Below are 16,510 nucleotides of genomic sequence, written 5' to 3'. Positions count from 1 at the left end.
AAAAAAAAAAGAAAGGAAGGAAGGTTGTGTTTAACATCCCGTCGACATCGCGGTCATTAGAGAAAGAGCACATGCTCGGATGGTGTCGAAGATGGGGATGGAAGTCGGCCGTGCCCTTTCAAAGGAACGTTCGTTGCATTTTCCTAGAGTGATTTACGGAAATCACGGAAAATCTAAATCTGGATGGCCGGACGCGTTTGAACCGTCGTCCCGCCAAATACGAGTCCTGTGTGCTAACCTGTGCGCCACATGGCTCGGTCCAGTTGATATTGATAGACGGGAAAGGTTCTGTTCCATGGGAGCGTATGTTTCTGATGTGATTGTTAATTGTGTTAAGAGTGAAGAGAGAGAAAAAGAGCTGTGAACGTTGGTAACACGATAAAGTGTAGAGAGTGTATAGGCATCTCTAAACTTGTCGGCACGCAGCCAGCGCAAATGCGAATGTTGTTCTTCCGTCGTATGTTGCATGGCAATGGCTCACCAGAGTTAGATCCGTCATGAATACTCTAAACACGTTTGGATTCTACTTGCGTATGCGAACATGTTTATGGCCTTATGATGTTCCGACATTTATCCAGAGCCACTTTTGCGCTACACAATCGGTACTCGCGAGTTGTTCATCTGATTTCAATATACTGAGCTATCGTATTATCCCGAACATGTGCCGCTCCCTTAATTTTAAACGGGAGAACGAGTGAAACCCAGTGAACAAACATTTGTCACATTACCCATTCAGAGAAACTGGTCGAAATATAGTCACTATTGACCACATGTTTTGTATTTTAACATAGATAAATTGCACCGAAGTACGATCCTTCTAATCCCAGTCTTCACTGATGTCACTTTTTAATCTAACTTCTGGTATTCCTTTCATCACTGTAAGCATTTTCCTCAGCCTCCTCCCCAAGTAAGTTGTTCCCGCTACCATCCACGGCACTGGACATGCAGCACCTCTTGAAAAAATGGTTCGAAAGGCTCTGAGCACTATGGGACTTAACATCTATGGTCATCAGTCCCCTAGAACTTAGAACTACTTAAACCTAACTAACCTAAGGACATCACACAACACCCAGTCATCAAGAGGCAGAGAAAATCCCTGATCCCGCCGGGAATCGAACCCGGGAACCCGGGCGTGGGAAGCGAGAACGCTACGGCACGACCACGAGCTGCGGACCACCTCTTGAACACTTTGATGACAGAATCTGGTGATATTATGCACCATGACGAGAGAGTACCCTCTATATTAGGCTGACTCAAGGATTTTTAAATTTTCCGCTTTGGGTGAACTCATGATCCCATTCTCAAACCCAATTAGAATAATATTTTCTGAGAGGTTATTGAAGCATCTTGTTTAGGACGGCATCAAGATATGCAATTTTGAAATTATATTTATAGATGTAACGACAAAGTCTGTCTTCAGTGCATCACCTTTATTCTTTACTTCAGATATTTGGTGACATTTAAAGGCATTCAAAACTAGCGTAACTCTCTTAGTGAGTAGCACACTGGGTCCGCAATTAATAACAGTAGTTAGCCACTACAGCATTAATTCTGTTATTGTCCAGCCTTTTTCTTCACAAATCTTTTAGAAAGGTCTTATATGGGCCAAGGTTTATGCTTCAGAATCACAAGAGGCAACTTCCCTCCCTCTGCGTGAAAACGTCTGTTTGCCCGTCATTCTTTCTTGTGTGACAAAATATTGTCAGATTGGAATCATTAGTAAGTACGAGACCAATTATGCTTAAGGAATTGCTGGGCTCACAACGGATAGATCTTGTCTGTAAGTGTTTGTCGGGCAGTATTTGCTCTGAATGTGACATCATCGTGCCGGTGTAGGCGCATACACGTGGTTGTTAATAATTAGCTTAGAGTGAAGTTATAAATTGGTGTAGTATGGAAACGTGTTTAGGTAGGATATTGCTTCGAGTGTCATTGTGAAAAGCTCTCGGGGCACTACTAGAGTCCAAAGTGAGTCAAAAAATATTCGACGGAATATAAGTTAAAATCGATAATAAACTAAAAATTACAAAATAATGGATGATACTGTCTCATATGACTCGCAAATATGCTCATAATTATAGAAAACGCAAGTCAGGCGAAATCTCGCGTCGATAGGAATCCAAAAAAATCAAACTTTCTTGTGCCGAGCGAATTCGAGGGACACGGAAGCGTCGAAAAGGAAATGAAGGAAATGGGCCAGTGACAGTCCAAACGACTACAGGCCATGTGCAGGCATTGGTAGAAGGCAATACAGACATTCATGTTAATGCCGATAGCGATAGAACAGTACTGAATTACTGAATGATTTCATTCTCGCCCATTTCGGTATGATACCAGTGGCAATTCCTGCCGCTACAACACTCGACAATACCAGCGTGGACATGACTTTCACTGGGAACTTGAATTCGATGCAGTGTGATGTGTGCGTGTGTTACTTGCGATAAACTTGTGATTTATCTATTCTGTGAGCATCATACTTCTATATATAACCGTTGCGTTAAAGCGATTGATAGTTAAATTACATACTAAAACTAAACTCTTGTTACGATTTTATCCTGACGTTTTCACGTATCTAAGGCACGGAACCGAACTGCGCTCTCAGAATTATTAATGAGGTACTTTTCGCCCCACCACAGTCCACTGTCGTATTGCTCGGCATGTGCCGACTTGGTGTGAAAGGTGGAAGAGCCACTGTAGCATTTGGATTACGTGCTTGTTATCTTGTATAAAGAAATGAATCCTAGCTTCAATTTCGGGATATTACTCAGCTTTTGGATCTCTGTGGAATTTTCTTCATGAAACGGCGTTTTGCATCTTACTCTAGAATGTGATCTGACGACGCACATTACAGTCGTCCAAGCCATAATATTTTCCATCTTTTCTATCTGATGCATGTTTTTGCGTAAATAATAGCTACGAAGTTGAAGTTTTCAACACAAATGCGCCTAATTCCGGAGTTTGCGGATTTTTCCATTGGACGTTACCACTCATTAGCGGAGATTAGAGTTTACTCTTTACTTAGAGAAAAAAATATTGACTGACGTGCTATGTAAAATAACGGAGCTGTAAGTAGGATAAGCCACAACCTAAGTGAAACGTCAATAATACTAGCGATATTGTTGTTCCATTTACCACTAAGGAACGACCACTACTGCTAAAGTTTCTAAGATGCAAAAATATCCCGATATTTGTACGGACACGCAGATAAGTCGCATCCATTACTTCAGTTTTGAAGAAAGAGTGTGGCTTATATTTGGGATAATGCGGTATATTGCAAAACCGTGATATAATCTGGTAGTAGAAAGAGCACTGAGAAAATGATAGTAAACTGTCATGGAAAGCCCATGTTCAGGATCTTGTTCGAAGACTTGATGGTGTCGTTTTTACTATTAGAACAGTATCTGAAGTTAGTAACACTTCGACACGAAATGTACTCTACTTAGATTATTTTCATTTAGTTATGACTTATGGTATTATATTTTGGGGAAACTCTTCTCATTCTCAAAGAATTTTTGGCTCAGAAACGCGCTGTTCGTGCAATAAGTAATGAAAGTTCGCGAACCTCTTGTCGAGCCCTGTTCATTAGTCTGGGTATTCTGACGTTAGCCCCTCAATATATATGTTCTTTAATGTCGTTTCTTCTTAACAGTTTCAGCTTATTACCAAGAGTTAGCAGCTTTCGGTTAACACTAGACAGAATCCAGCGACCCTTGTGCAGAACGGCGTGCATTATTCTGCTGCAACCATTTTCAATCAGCTCCCACAGGAATTTAAAAATCTTAGCAGTAATCCTCCCACTATCAAATCTAAACTGAAGATTTTCCTCCTGGCTCACTCCTTGTACTCTGTCGAGGAGTTTCTTGAAAAATTAAGCTAATTCCAGAGTTACATTGTTGATTGCATTTATATAAACTTATAACTTGTCGTCTGTTTACGATTCATAACCGTCTTACTTTATCTATTATTACTTTTATGTTGTAAGTTCATGTACTGCCATGTTCCATAAGTATGGAGATTTGGTCCTCAATTTGGTCCTACAACTATACTTATACAAAAAAACAAAAAAGAAATCCAAGCCTAGAGACAGGGATTCAGCTGGCTTATGCAGATGATGTAATGATGTAGTCTTAACAGCACGGGCAAGATATGGTTCAGATGGCAAGTGTGTTAATGGAATAGGCAGGCTTAAAAATGAATACGGATAACACTAAATACCTTGTAGTGAGTAGAGAAAACAAGAACAAATCTGTATATGTGGATAGCAACGTCTTTGAGAGGGTAAAAGAGTTCAAGTATCTTGGGACAGTATTCATTGAAAGAAAGGAGGCTGACCAGGAAATAATAACAAGAATTCAAGCAGGTTACAGGTCAAGGTTTGCACTCGGAAAGCTGCTCAAGCTCCGGCTTCTCTACGTCCATGGAGATCAAGATCTACAAGACTATAGAAAAACCTTTCAAAGTTCCATCGAAAATGGTAATCGGATGCTTTTATAAACCGCATGTGTCAGGCGATGTAATGGTAGAGCACTTCAGAGAGAACTTGCAAAATATCGCTAGTAATTTTCATGATTATGCTATGGTAATTGGGGGGGGGGGGGGTGACTTCAACTTACTAGGCATAGATTGAGAGAGTCATTCTATCAAATATGGAATATGGTGCCAGAGACAGGGATTCGTGTGACATTATTCTGAATACCTTGTCCAAAAATTACTTCGAAGAGATAAAGAACCAATTCGTGAAGATAAAGTCTTAGATCTCCTTGCAACAAACAAACCGTAAATTATCGAATTAGTTAACGTAGACGAAGTTATCAATGATCGTAAAGCTGTGATAGTATCTCTGACTAAGGGCTTTATAAGACAAGGAATGTTAAGAAATATAGGAAGATATTTTTGTTTAGCAAGAGTGACAGGATACAAACTGCTGAGTATCTGAGTAGTCAATATCAAATATTCAGTGCTGAGGATGAAGGTGTGGAACTCAAATGAAAAAAAATTCAAAACCATCGTTCGATTTGCCTTAAACAAGTATGTTTCGAGAAAGGCCTTAAGGAATGGGAAAGACGCACCGTGTTCAATAGCAGAGTTAGAAAACTGCTACGTAAACAAAGAGAGTTTCATCAGACTCCAGAGAAGCTGACAAACAGAAGCTGAACGAAGCGAAAATATGTGTACGGAGAGCAATGAGGGAAGCGTACAATAACTTTGAAACTAAACTTTTATCAACCGATATGAGTAAAACCACTAAGAGATTAAGGTCTTATGTAAAATCAGTAAGCGATTCGAAATCCTCTGTTCCTTCTCTCAGTGACCATACTGGCACCTAAACGGAAGATGACAGAGAGAATTCCGAAGTACTGAATTCTGCCTCCCGAAATTGTTTCACCGCGGTAGATCGTAGCACGATCCCTCCTTCCAATCATCATACAAACATCGTAATGGAAGATATTGAGATAATCGACCGTGGAATAGAAAAGCAACCGCAATCGTTTAGTTGTGGAAAGGCATCAGGACCATATGAGATACCTATAAGATTCTGCAAACATTATGCGAAAGAACTTGCTTTTCTTCTAGCAGCAGTTTATTGTAAATCGCTGGGTCAACGGAGGGTACATAGCGACTGGCAAAAAGCACAGGTCATTCCCATTTTCAAGAACGGCCGTAGGACAGATGTACATAATTATAGGCCTATATCGTTGACGTCAATGTATTGTAAAATTACGGAATATATTTTACACTCAAGAATTATGAAGTTTCTGGAGAAGGAAAATCTCCTCTCCAAACATCAACATGGATTTCGCAAAAAGAGATCTTGAGAAACTCAGCTCGCTATATTCCTCCTTCAGGTCCATAGCGCTGTAAACAACGGCGCTCAAGTTCATGCCGTGTTCCTTAATTTCAGTAAGGGCTTTGACACTGCCCCGAACTGCTAATTAGTGAAACAAATTCGAGCTTCTCAAGTATCAGATAAGATTTGCGACTAGATTCAAAACTTCCACGTCGCCCTTAACGGAAAACAATCTAAAGGTGTAAAGGTAATTTCCAGAGTACAACAATGAAATGTGATAGGACCGTTACTGTTTACATTGTACATGGATGATCTAGTAGAAAACGCCGGATACTCTTTAAGACAATTTGCAGACGATGCGGTTGTCTATAAGGAAGTAGCGACGCCAGGAGACAATATCGATTTGCAAAAAATGGTTCAAATGGCTCTGAGCACTATGGGAATTAACTTCTGAGGTCATCAGTCCCCTATAACTTAGAACTACTTAAACCTAACTCACCTAAGGACAGCACACACATCCATGCCCGAGGCAGGATTCGAACCTGCGACCGTAGCGGTCGCGCGGTTCCAGACTGTAGCGGCGACCACCCCGGCCGCCATCGATGTGCAGAATGACTTGCAGAGGAATAATGAATGGTATAGGCTCTGGCAGTTTACCCTGAACGTGATTAAATGTAATATATTGCGCATACATAGAAAAAGATATCCACTACCGTACAATTACTCTATTGATGACAAACTGCTCGAAACAGGAGCTACCGTAAAATATCTAGCAGTAACAATTTAGAGCGACCTTAAGTGGAATTACCAGATAAAAGAAACTGTAGGAAAAGCAGGTGCCAGACTAAGATTCATAGGAAGAATTTTAAGGAAATGTAACTCACCCACGAAATAAGTGGATTATAAGGCGCTTTTTCGACCGATTCCTGAGTACTATTCAGCAACATGGGATCCACACCAGGTAGGACTGACTGAATAGATAGAGAATATCCAACGAAGAGCAGCGCGTTTCTTCACGGGATCGTTTAGTTGGTTCGAGAGCGTTACAGAGATGCTCAATAAACTGTAGTAGCAGGCGTTACAAGAGAGGCGTTGTCCATCACGGAGAACTTTCTATTGAAATTTCGAAAGAACTCTTTCCAAGAAGAGTTGGAAAACATCACGTCAAATGACCACGAAGAAATTCGAGAAATTAGAGCTAATACAGAGGCTTACCGATAATCATTTTTCTCACGCGTCATTCGCGAGTGGAACAGGGAAAGGGACATCAGTTAGTGCTACCGGAAGTACCCTCCACCACACACCATTATGTGGCTTGTGGAATAACATTTAGATGTACACAGACGGGATCGAGACCTGGACTCGGAGGTAAAAGATGAAAAGAAAAGTCCTTACATTTAGAATACTGTTTTGAGACATGTTTGGACCAGTGACAGATGGAGACGACTGGTGCAAACGAAAAAGTCGCGATCTGCAGGTGTTGTGCAAATTTCTGGACATAGTGGCGATGTTTAAAGAGAGACGGGAGTGGTATGGGCATGTAAAATACGATGGGACCTGCTGGAGAAGAATGTATCTTCATCTACATTATTATTCTGCAATGTACTATCAAGTGCCTGGCAGAGGGTTCATCGAACCACCTTCAAGCTATTTCTCTACAGTTCCACTCTCGAACAATGAGAGGGGAAAACGAACACTTAAACCTTTCCGTGCGAGCTCTGATTTCTCTTATTTTATTATAACTATCATTTCCTCCTGTGTAGGTGGGCGCGAACAACATAATTACACAGTCTGAGAAGGAATTTGGGGATTGAAATTTCATGAGATGATGCAGCCGCAGCGAAGAAGCCTTCAGTTGTGCGACTGGATTCGTGATATCCTGTAAGGAAGGTCGCAGTTCGTAGTAATAGACGAAAAATCATCGAGTAAAACTGAAGTGATATCAGGTGTTCCCCAGGGAAGCGTCCTGGGACCTCTGCTGTTCCTGATCTATATAAATGACCTGGGTGACAATTTGAGCAGTTCTCTTGGGTTGTAATTTACCGTCTAGTAAGGTCATCCGAAGACCAGTATCAGTTGCAAAGCGATTTAGAAAAGATTGCTGTATGGAGTGGCAGGTGGCAGTTGACGCTAATTAACGAAAAGTGTGAGGTGATCCACATGAGTTCCAAAAGAAATCAGTTGGAATTCGATTACTCGATAGATAGTACAATTCTCAAGGCTGTCAATTCAACTAAGTACCTGGGTCTTAAAATTACGAACAACTTCAGTTGGAAAGACCACATAGATAATATTGTGGGGAAGGCGAGCCAAAGGTTGCGTTTCATCGGCAGGGCACTTAGAAGATGCAACAAGTCCACTAAAGAGACAGCTTACACTACACTCGTTCGTCTTCTGTTAGAATATTGGTGCGCGGTGTGGGATCCTTACCAGGTGGGAATGACGGAGGACATCGAAAGGGTGCAAAAAAGGGCAGCTCGTTTTGTATTATCACGTAGTAGGGGAGAGAGTGTGGCAGATATGATACGCGAGTAGGAATGGAAGTCATTAAAGCGAAGACGTTTTTCGTCGCGGCGAGATCTATTTACGAAATTTCAGTCACCAACTTTCTCTTCCGAATGCGAAAATATTTTGTTGAGCCCAACCTACATAGATAGGAATGATCATCAAAATAAAATAAGAGAAATCAGAGCTCGAACAGAAAGGTTTAGGTGTTCGTTTTTCCCGCGTGCTGTTCGGGAGTGGAATGGTAGAGAGATAGTATGATTGTGGTTCGATGAACCCTCTGCCAAGCACTTAAACGTGAATTGCAGAGTAATCATGTAGATGTAGATGTTTTAATAATAGCCGCCTCAATTCACGTATCATATCCGTGGCACCCTCTCCCCTGTTCCGCGATAATACAAAACGAGCTGCCTTCTTTGAACTTTTTCGATGGCTTCCGTCTGTCCTGTCTGACGCGGATCCCCACCACACAGGGAGGACAAGCGTAGTGTAAGGGGTCTTTTTAGTAGACCTGTTGCATTCTGTGCGTGTTCTGCCAATAAATAGCAGTCTTTGGTTCGCTTTCCCCACAACGTTATCTACGTGATCGTTCCAAAGCCAAAGACCGACTACGGTTTGTGTGGCCAACTAGTAAATAAGTGTAATATTTTTTGGCGTCTTTCGGATGTCTTTAATAATACATTTCACTGATACTGTGCGCGTAGCTCGTTGCCGCGTGGACAGTGTAGCGTCGGAAATCTGTTGACTTTGCTAACGACGATTTTCGGGTGGGGAGTGAAGCTGAGAGGATCCCGCGAACGAGCATAATTCGCGGCCGCCGCTCGATGCGAGCGATCGCCAGGGGCGGCTGCCGCTGGCGGAACACCTGGTTGGCCGGCCGAGGTAATCCTCGGGGGCCCCGGGTGCGGCGCGGGGCTGGGGCGTGGGTGGCGGCGGCGGCGGCGGCGGCAGCGGCGCTGCTTCCGGCAGCCGCTATCTGCTCGGCCGGCGGCTCGCCCGCGCAGGCGCCGACGCGTCCCCTGGCGTAGCAGCCGGTGCGATGCCGGCCGCGCATGCGTGCCGCGTCTCTCGCCTAGGGCTCGGGCGTCCGATCAATGTTCGCTGTTCCACGCCACCGCTCGCCGCATCCACCGACACACACACAGACACACCCACACACCGCCGCAGACTCACACACCTGCACCGCCGACGCGCACACACACACCGGTGTCCGACGCACGCCGAACGCTGCATGCATGAAGTGGCAACTGTTACTGCCGTGTAGACGCGGTCAGCGACGGTCCACTCCTGCGAGGAACTGTCACTGCCAGGTAAGACGTGCGGCGCTCTCGTTCTGCCTTTGCGACGCGCTCTTCGCAGTCGCGACGCGGCGACATAATGCCGCAGATAGAGCTTTCGTTCGTTTCTTTTCCGGTCGTGTCTCCTTGCGGGTTAGAAGGAATTACTCGCTATACAGCCAGCGCGCTACGTGCTGCGCGTCCTAATAACGCGAGTAGAGAGCAGCAAATCTTTTTGAAAATAGTGCGAGTCGGGTCCGTGTTGAATACGTAATGGGAACTGTCGTGTGCATTGTGTGCGGAAGTTTATCGATAGCCAGCCGAGACGGCGTCGCTGCGTGGCGGCGGCCGCAGACAGCTTGGCTCTGGCGCGTCCTCGCTCTCAGCGCCCCCACCACACACGATCCCGCCCTCACACCAGACCCATTTCTACCCAACATTTGCCAGTAGAATTTTAGTCCACTTCTCACTCTTTCTGTATATGCCTAAGATTGTTGTCACAGATGACGAGATGAGAATGTGGAGAACATCATTCCTCTACGGAATAGTACTCTTAACGTTTCCGCATTTTACACCCAAAAAAATATACATACGATACGCGCTGGTCTTGGTGTAGTATGAATTTTTATTTGCAACTCTTGAGCTGCCTGTTGGGCTGTTCTGTGTCCAAATCAGTGTCTCTTACATACCACAAACATAGAGAATTGTGATATAAGAACCTTAAGAATTCGCTATTTATAGCAATAATTTCCATCGTGACAGTTGCCCAGCTTCGAAACCCACAAGTAGGTAAGACACTAAAAATTAAATTTCGCTCATCTGGCGACACTCCGTGCAGGCCCTGCGGTGAATGTCAGCACGGAAAAGGTTACCGCAAAATAAACAACACGAAAGGTCTTCGCTGTTGAGGCAACCTATCTTCCGTTCCACTGCACTCTTCCACTGAAGAGGTCTGCGTCTTTCATTTACAGCTTTTTCCACGAACTGTCAGTGATAACTGGTGTGGAACGCGTGTGGGGCACCAAAAAATAAAAAGATGCATCGTATGAGAATTTTCTGCGTTTCCGGCAATTGGTGTGCTGATGCGAATCGAAAACATACGCTTGAAGCCACTCATCTTCCATTAGCCTATGTATTCTATTAAAAACTATGAAAATATACTTACAAAGCTACTGAAATTTCTCTTAAACTTGTTGTGTAATTGGTTGAAGTCAGTAACTGTATTATAAATTTATCAAATAATTTTTACCACTTCAATCACTTCTTACTAATATCTACTAGTACGACGCGTTTGAGCAGGATGCTGATATCATCAGATACATCACAGATGCACATACATTTAACTGTAATACACCTGACGAGAGCAGCATGCTGCCGAAACGGGTCGTGCTAACAAATATTAATAAAAAGTAACTGAAGCAATAAAACTTATTCCATAAAAATGAAATTACAGTACTCCGTGCACAACGTATCTGGTAATGAAACTGATGTTCCCTCATATCCACAATTCGGTGTGCGTCAAAGTTCCGATGACCACACCCAATTTGCATAGTGATAAGTATTGTACCTACATAATTATCCTACTTAACCAAACTTGTAATTAGGTTCTAGCAGTATGAGTTGTGTAAGTACAAATGATTTTGTGAATAACAGATTCGAAGTTAATATTTCCTTCAGTAGGCTGTTAAGTTCACACAGTCCGCACAGAACCAAGTGCGGGTAATTCTTTATGGAACCTAAGTATTGCGTGATCGCTTTGACCGTTGTAACAACAGTTCCCAGAAAAGGTTAAAACTTTTTCTTCTATGAGAAATAGATCAACACAAGTAGCCTGTCAGCTGGTATTACTGAAAAGATTCCCAGGTTTCTGCAGATATCGAGCGCTTGCATAATTAACATTTCCCACCGAAGGCGGCTTTTGTGCAGCGACGAGAAAGAACATTGATTATGAGTGTCTGAGCGTGAACGAGGATGTTTATTCCTCCACATTTAATTTTCCACAGAAACAATTTTTTCACCCTATCTCTTTCACTTTTGCAGTATTTTCCGGTAATATCAATGAAACTTCACGTTATGTTTCTTGTAGAAATTCTTTCTATCAGAAAAAAGAGAATATTTTTAACTGTAATACTTTATGCTTTTGACATGAAGCCGGCCGCGGTGGCCGAGCGGTTTTAGGCGCTTCAGTCCGGAACCGCGCTACTGCTACGGTCGCAGGTTCGAATCCTGCCTCGGGCATGGATGTGTGTGATGTCCTTAGGTTAGTTAGGTTTAAGCGGTTCTAAGTTCTAGGGGACTGATGACCTCAGATGTTAAATCCCATAACGCTCAGAGCCAATTGAACCTTTTTTTTTATCAACTAAACAATTTTCTTGACCAGTAACTAAAAATTATTCAAAAATGGTTCAAATGACTCTGAGCACTATGGGACTTAACTTCTAAGGTCATCAGTCCCCTAGAACTTAGAACTACTTAAACCTAACTAACCTAAGGACATCACACACATCCATGCCCGAGGCAGGATTCGAACCTGCGACCGTAGCGGTCTCGTGGTTCCAGACTGTAGCGCCCAAAACCTCACGGCCACCCCGGCCGGCCCTAAAAATTGTAAAATACTTTCTGTTTACATACCCTCTAAGAAAAAAGGAAAAAAAAAACGACACATCACGAAGGAATTATTCGAATGGGACGGAAATCGGTAGATATGACGTACATGTACACATAGACAAAGGATTACGATTTCAGAAAAATTGTACGATTTATTCAAGAGAAGAGCTTCACAAATTGAATAAGTCAATAACGTGTTGAATCACTTCTGGTACTTATGAAAGCAGTTATTCGGCTTAGCATTGATAAACAGAGTTTTTGGATCTCCCCCTAAGGAACACCGTGCTAAATTCTGTACCATTGCTGCGTTTCATCGTCAAAATTCCGAAATGGTTGGAGAGCTATGCCCATAATGCTGCAATTGGGGAGAGATACTGCGACCTTGCTGGCCAAGGTACAGTTTGGTAAGCACGAAGACGAGCAGTAGAAACTCTCCTTGCGTGCGGGCGGGCATTACCTTGCTGAAAGGTAAGCCCAGGAGTGCTTCCCGTGAAGGGCAACAAAACGGGGCGTAGAATATATTCGACGTACCGTTGTGCTGTAAGGAAGTTGCGGATGACAACCAGCGGGGTCCTGCTATGAAAAGAAACGGCACCCGAGACCATCACTCCCGGCAGCTGGGCCGTATTGCGAGCGAAAGACAGGTTGGTATCCCACCACTGTCCGTGGCGTCTCCAGACACGTCTTCGGTCTGAAATCTCATTGACTGCAGCAGAATTATCTTCAGTGATGAGTCCCTCTTCGAATTGATCTCCGATGACCAATGAAGAAGTGTGTGGAGATGCGCCGAACACCAGCGAAATACCAACCTGACTGTCGGTTGCCATATCTCCCGACAACCTCTTTGGTTGTTCATCTGCGGCACTCTTACACTATGCCGGTACGTCGACTATATTCTACCCCCCATTTTGCTGCCCGTCGTGGCAAGCCTTCCTGGGCTTACATTTGAGTAAGATAATGACCACCCGCTCACGACGAGAGTTTCTACTGCGTGTCTTCATGCTTGCCAAACCGTACCTTGGCCAACAAGTTTGCCGGATTTCTACCAAACTGAGAACGTTTGGGGCGTTATTGGCGGGGCCCTCGAACTAACTTAGGATTTTGACGATCTACGTGCCAGTTGGATAGAATTTCGCACTATCTACCTCAGGAGGACATCAACAACTCTATCGATCAATGCCAAGCCGAATAACTACTTGCATGAGGGCCAGAGGTGAACCAACACATTATTAACTTGTTCAATTTGGGAAGCTCTTTCTTTTGAATAAACCATCCAATTTCTAAAAAATTCAATCATTTGTATGTCTGTACATGTACTATCATGCTCAAAATTATTCGAACGACTAGAATGCCTTTCCTCCCGGCTTGCATGCAGCCCATATAACGTAGCTGTCTTGCAAGTACCCTAAACTCTTTGCGCTATAGTCGTTTGAGTGCAGAGTGCGAGAGACCACTAGAGAACGCAGTTCCTTATGGCAATCGGTCCAACTACAAAATAACTCCAGAATATTGCAACTACTAGGAAACATGTCATTAGAGATGTGACAGTCCTTAAGGGGGGTAGGACGTCAAACGGGATGACTTGGAGCAGGAGAGACACCACAGGACATTTTAATTTCCATTGTCTATACTTTTAAAAATAAATTCATAAAACTTTGTCAGAATGACCAGAAAGGATTCAGGATTTACATTTATAGTGGTGGGAGTTCAAAAATATACGAAAATAATTTATTTCTTTACATTTGTGTTCCACCTTTTTTCACTTACCATTGGCTGCACTTGTTGCTATAGGTACACTTTTCTTCATAAGTAAGGGACATTCTTCGATGAATTTTGCACAGCATACAAACCATACTTACAGGTGTATTAAGGTCTAGAATTTTCCAAATCTATTAAAAACTGTGGTAAAAATTGAGATAATTAACTATAAAATTTGATGTTTTTCTAAACATGAAGTTTAAAATATAACAGCACATTAATTTTTTCATAAATTAAATAATTTCTAGAGTTTCATACACCTGTAAGTATGGTTTGTATGCTGTGCAAAATTCATCGAAGAATCTCTCTTACTTATGAAGATATGTGTACCTATAGCAACAAACGCAGCCAATAGAAGTGAAAAAATTATGAACTTTCACACGTAAAAAAAATTATTTTATTATGTTTTTGAACTTCTACTGCTATGATTGTGAAACCTGAATTCTTCCTGGTCATGCTGACAAAGTTTTATGAATTTATTCATAAAAGTATAGACAGTGGAAATTAAAATATCCTGTGGTGTCTCTCCTGCTCCAAGACGGCCCGTGTTTGATGTCCTACCCCCCCCCCCCCCCCTAACGCTTTTAAGCATAACTTTATGACAATATGTGACATTTCAAAAGGGTTACCACACTCATTGGAATCTGAAACAACTGACTCCGTCACATAAATCATACGGTAATCATTAGGCAAAATTTAATATTTTTATGAACAGGAGAATTTGGGATAATATCCGGCCTTTCTACAACAATTTGAAGTATTTTCTCTCTCTAAACCTTGTTCCTACGGCGAGTGGTTTTGCGTAAGCTGGTTGTTCAGTTACCAAGTAAAAAAAAAAAAAAAAGAAGTTGAGCGCTACAGACAGCAGTTGTTTTATACATTCATCAGTATTGGCGTCCTGCCTGCATTGTAAATAAAGAGAACACAAATTAATATGAAGCCTTCTTCTTGGCCTAAAACACTAAACGGTGTCTCTTTTATGCTTCCATCAGGAAGAAAAACGTTTCATGTCGGTCTTGGTCTTCTTGATCGATGGTGGATGGTGATAAAATAATTTAAAATCAAGAATCTATCGAGCGAATGAGGAATGTGAAAGGGAGTGACTGATTTACATGTATATCCTGCTCCTCTTTTTTAAATTAAATATCTTAGCCTTTGTTGCACAAACATTTGTGATATAGTTATATGACACCACTATTAAAAAAAAAGATTACGACAAACAAAACGTTCATTTTTCATAAACAAAATTTTCTCCCTAATAACACTACAGATTCAGTACTGTGTCCAATTTCCATCCTCCTCTACAACAGCATTTAGCTGATGAGGAACAGATACAACAAGTATTCGCATGAAGCTGTTATTCTGAAAGATTTATTTCTACTCATCATCAACTGCATCGGACAGTGCTGCCTTGGTTGTTGGTGCAGGTCTACTACACCTAATAATTTTCTCCATTTCTATCCATACATTTGTATGTATAGCTTCCAGTGCTCGCTGGAGGAAGGCAAGGACAAGCAATCTCCTCTAGCTTCCGTATTATAAAGACGCATGAGGTTGAGGATTAATTCATCTGGCTGGTTGGTTGATTTGGGGGAGGGGACCAAACAGCGAGGTCATCGGTCTCATCGGGCTAGGGAAGGATGGGGAAGGAAGTTGGCTGTGCCGTTTCAAAGGAACCATCCAGCCATTTCCCTGAAGCGATTTAGAGCAATCATGGAAAACCTAAATCAGGATGACCGAACGCGGATTGGACCGTCGTCCTCCCGAATGCGAGTCCGATATACTAACCGCTGCGCCACCTCGCTGGGTGTGAATTCAGTCTTCGGTTGATAATCGTATTTTTAGCAGTACCATACCCTCATGTGGTAACTAATGATTTCCACAGCTACAGGATCACAATTTGTGATAAGTCTTAAGCAAAATACTTACGCATACGAAAAGATGGCCTGGCCCAGACTGTGCGGACTTCGTTTTTTAACTTCTTCCTAGGTGGACAATGAGCTTTTCTTACTCGGGAAGTCTATGAATGATGTTGCTTAAGTCGTTTTAAGTGGAAACTATATTGCTTCAATTATGACAAAGTTTAAAGAAATCTTCTTAACAATACTAAAAGGAAAGGAGGAACGAAATAAAACCTCTCGGGTAATTGGCGACTGAATGGAAGGTCGCTGAGTCGGATGTGAGTCTTGCAGCTGCGCAATTTTTTCCTCATTGTTGAAATGGATACTAGATTTATACTAAACTAAACTAAATTCCGTTCAAACGGACCTCGGAAGCTCCAACAGTACTGACCGACCCCGTGTTGTCCTCAGCCGATAGGTGTCACTGGATGCGGATAGGGAGGGGCATGTGCTCTGCATACGGCTCTTCCGGCCGTTGACGATTTTCGTGACCAGAGCCGCTACTTTTCATACAAGTAGCTCCTCAATTGGCCTCATAACGGCTGACTGTACCCTGCTTGCCAACAGCTCTCGGCAGACCTCTAGGGTCACCCGTCCAAGCGCTAGCCAAGCTTGACAGCGCTTAACTTCAGTGATCTGACGGGAACCGATGTTACCACTGTGGCAAGGCCTTT

General features: G+C 42.7%; 1 protein-coding gene across 1 annotated transcript in view; it reads left to right on the top strand.

Moving 5' to 3' along the window:
- Positions 1-9,449: 9,449 nt before the first annotated feature.
- The window catches only part of LOC126470522 (synaptic vesicle glycoprotein 2B-like), a 241,430-nt gene continuing 234,369 nt past the window's right edge, over positions 9,450-16,510 (top strand). Inside the window, exon 1 of the mRNA XM_050098436.1 lies at positions 9,450-9,603. The gene's annotated coding sequence lies outside the window, so the exon portion shown is untranslated. The remainder of the gene's footprint in view (positions 9,604-16,510) is intronic.

The sequence above is a fragment of the Schistocerca serialis genome, chromosome 3, assembly GCF_023864345.2.
Source record: "Schistocerca serialis cubense isolate TAMUIC-IGC-003099 chromosome 3, iqSchSeri2.2, whole genome shotgun sequence".
Classification (NCBI taxonomy): domain Eukaryota; kingdom Metazoa; phylum Arthropoda; class Insecta; order Orthoptera; family Acrididae; genus Schistocerca; species Schistocerca serialis.
The sequence above is the reverse complement of the archived record's forward strand: the minus strand, read 5'-3'. Positions and strand labels throughout refer to the sequence as shown.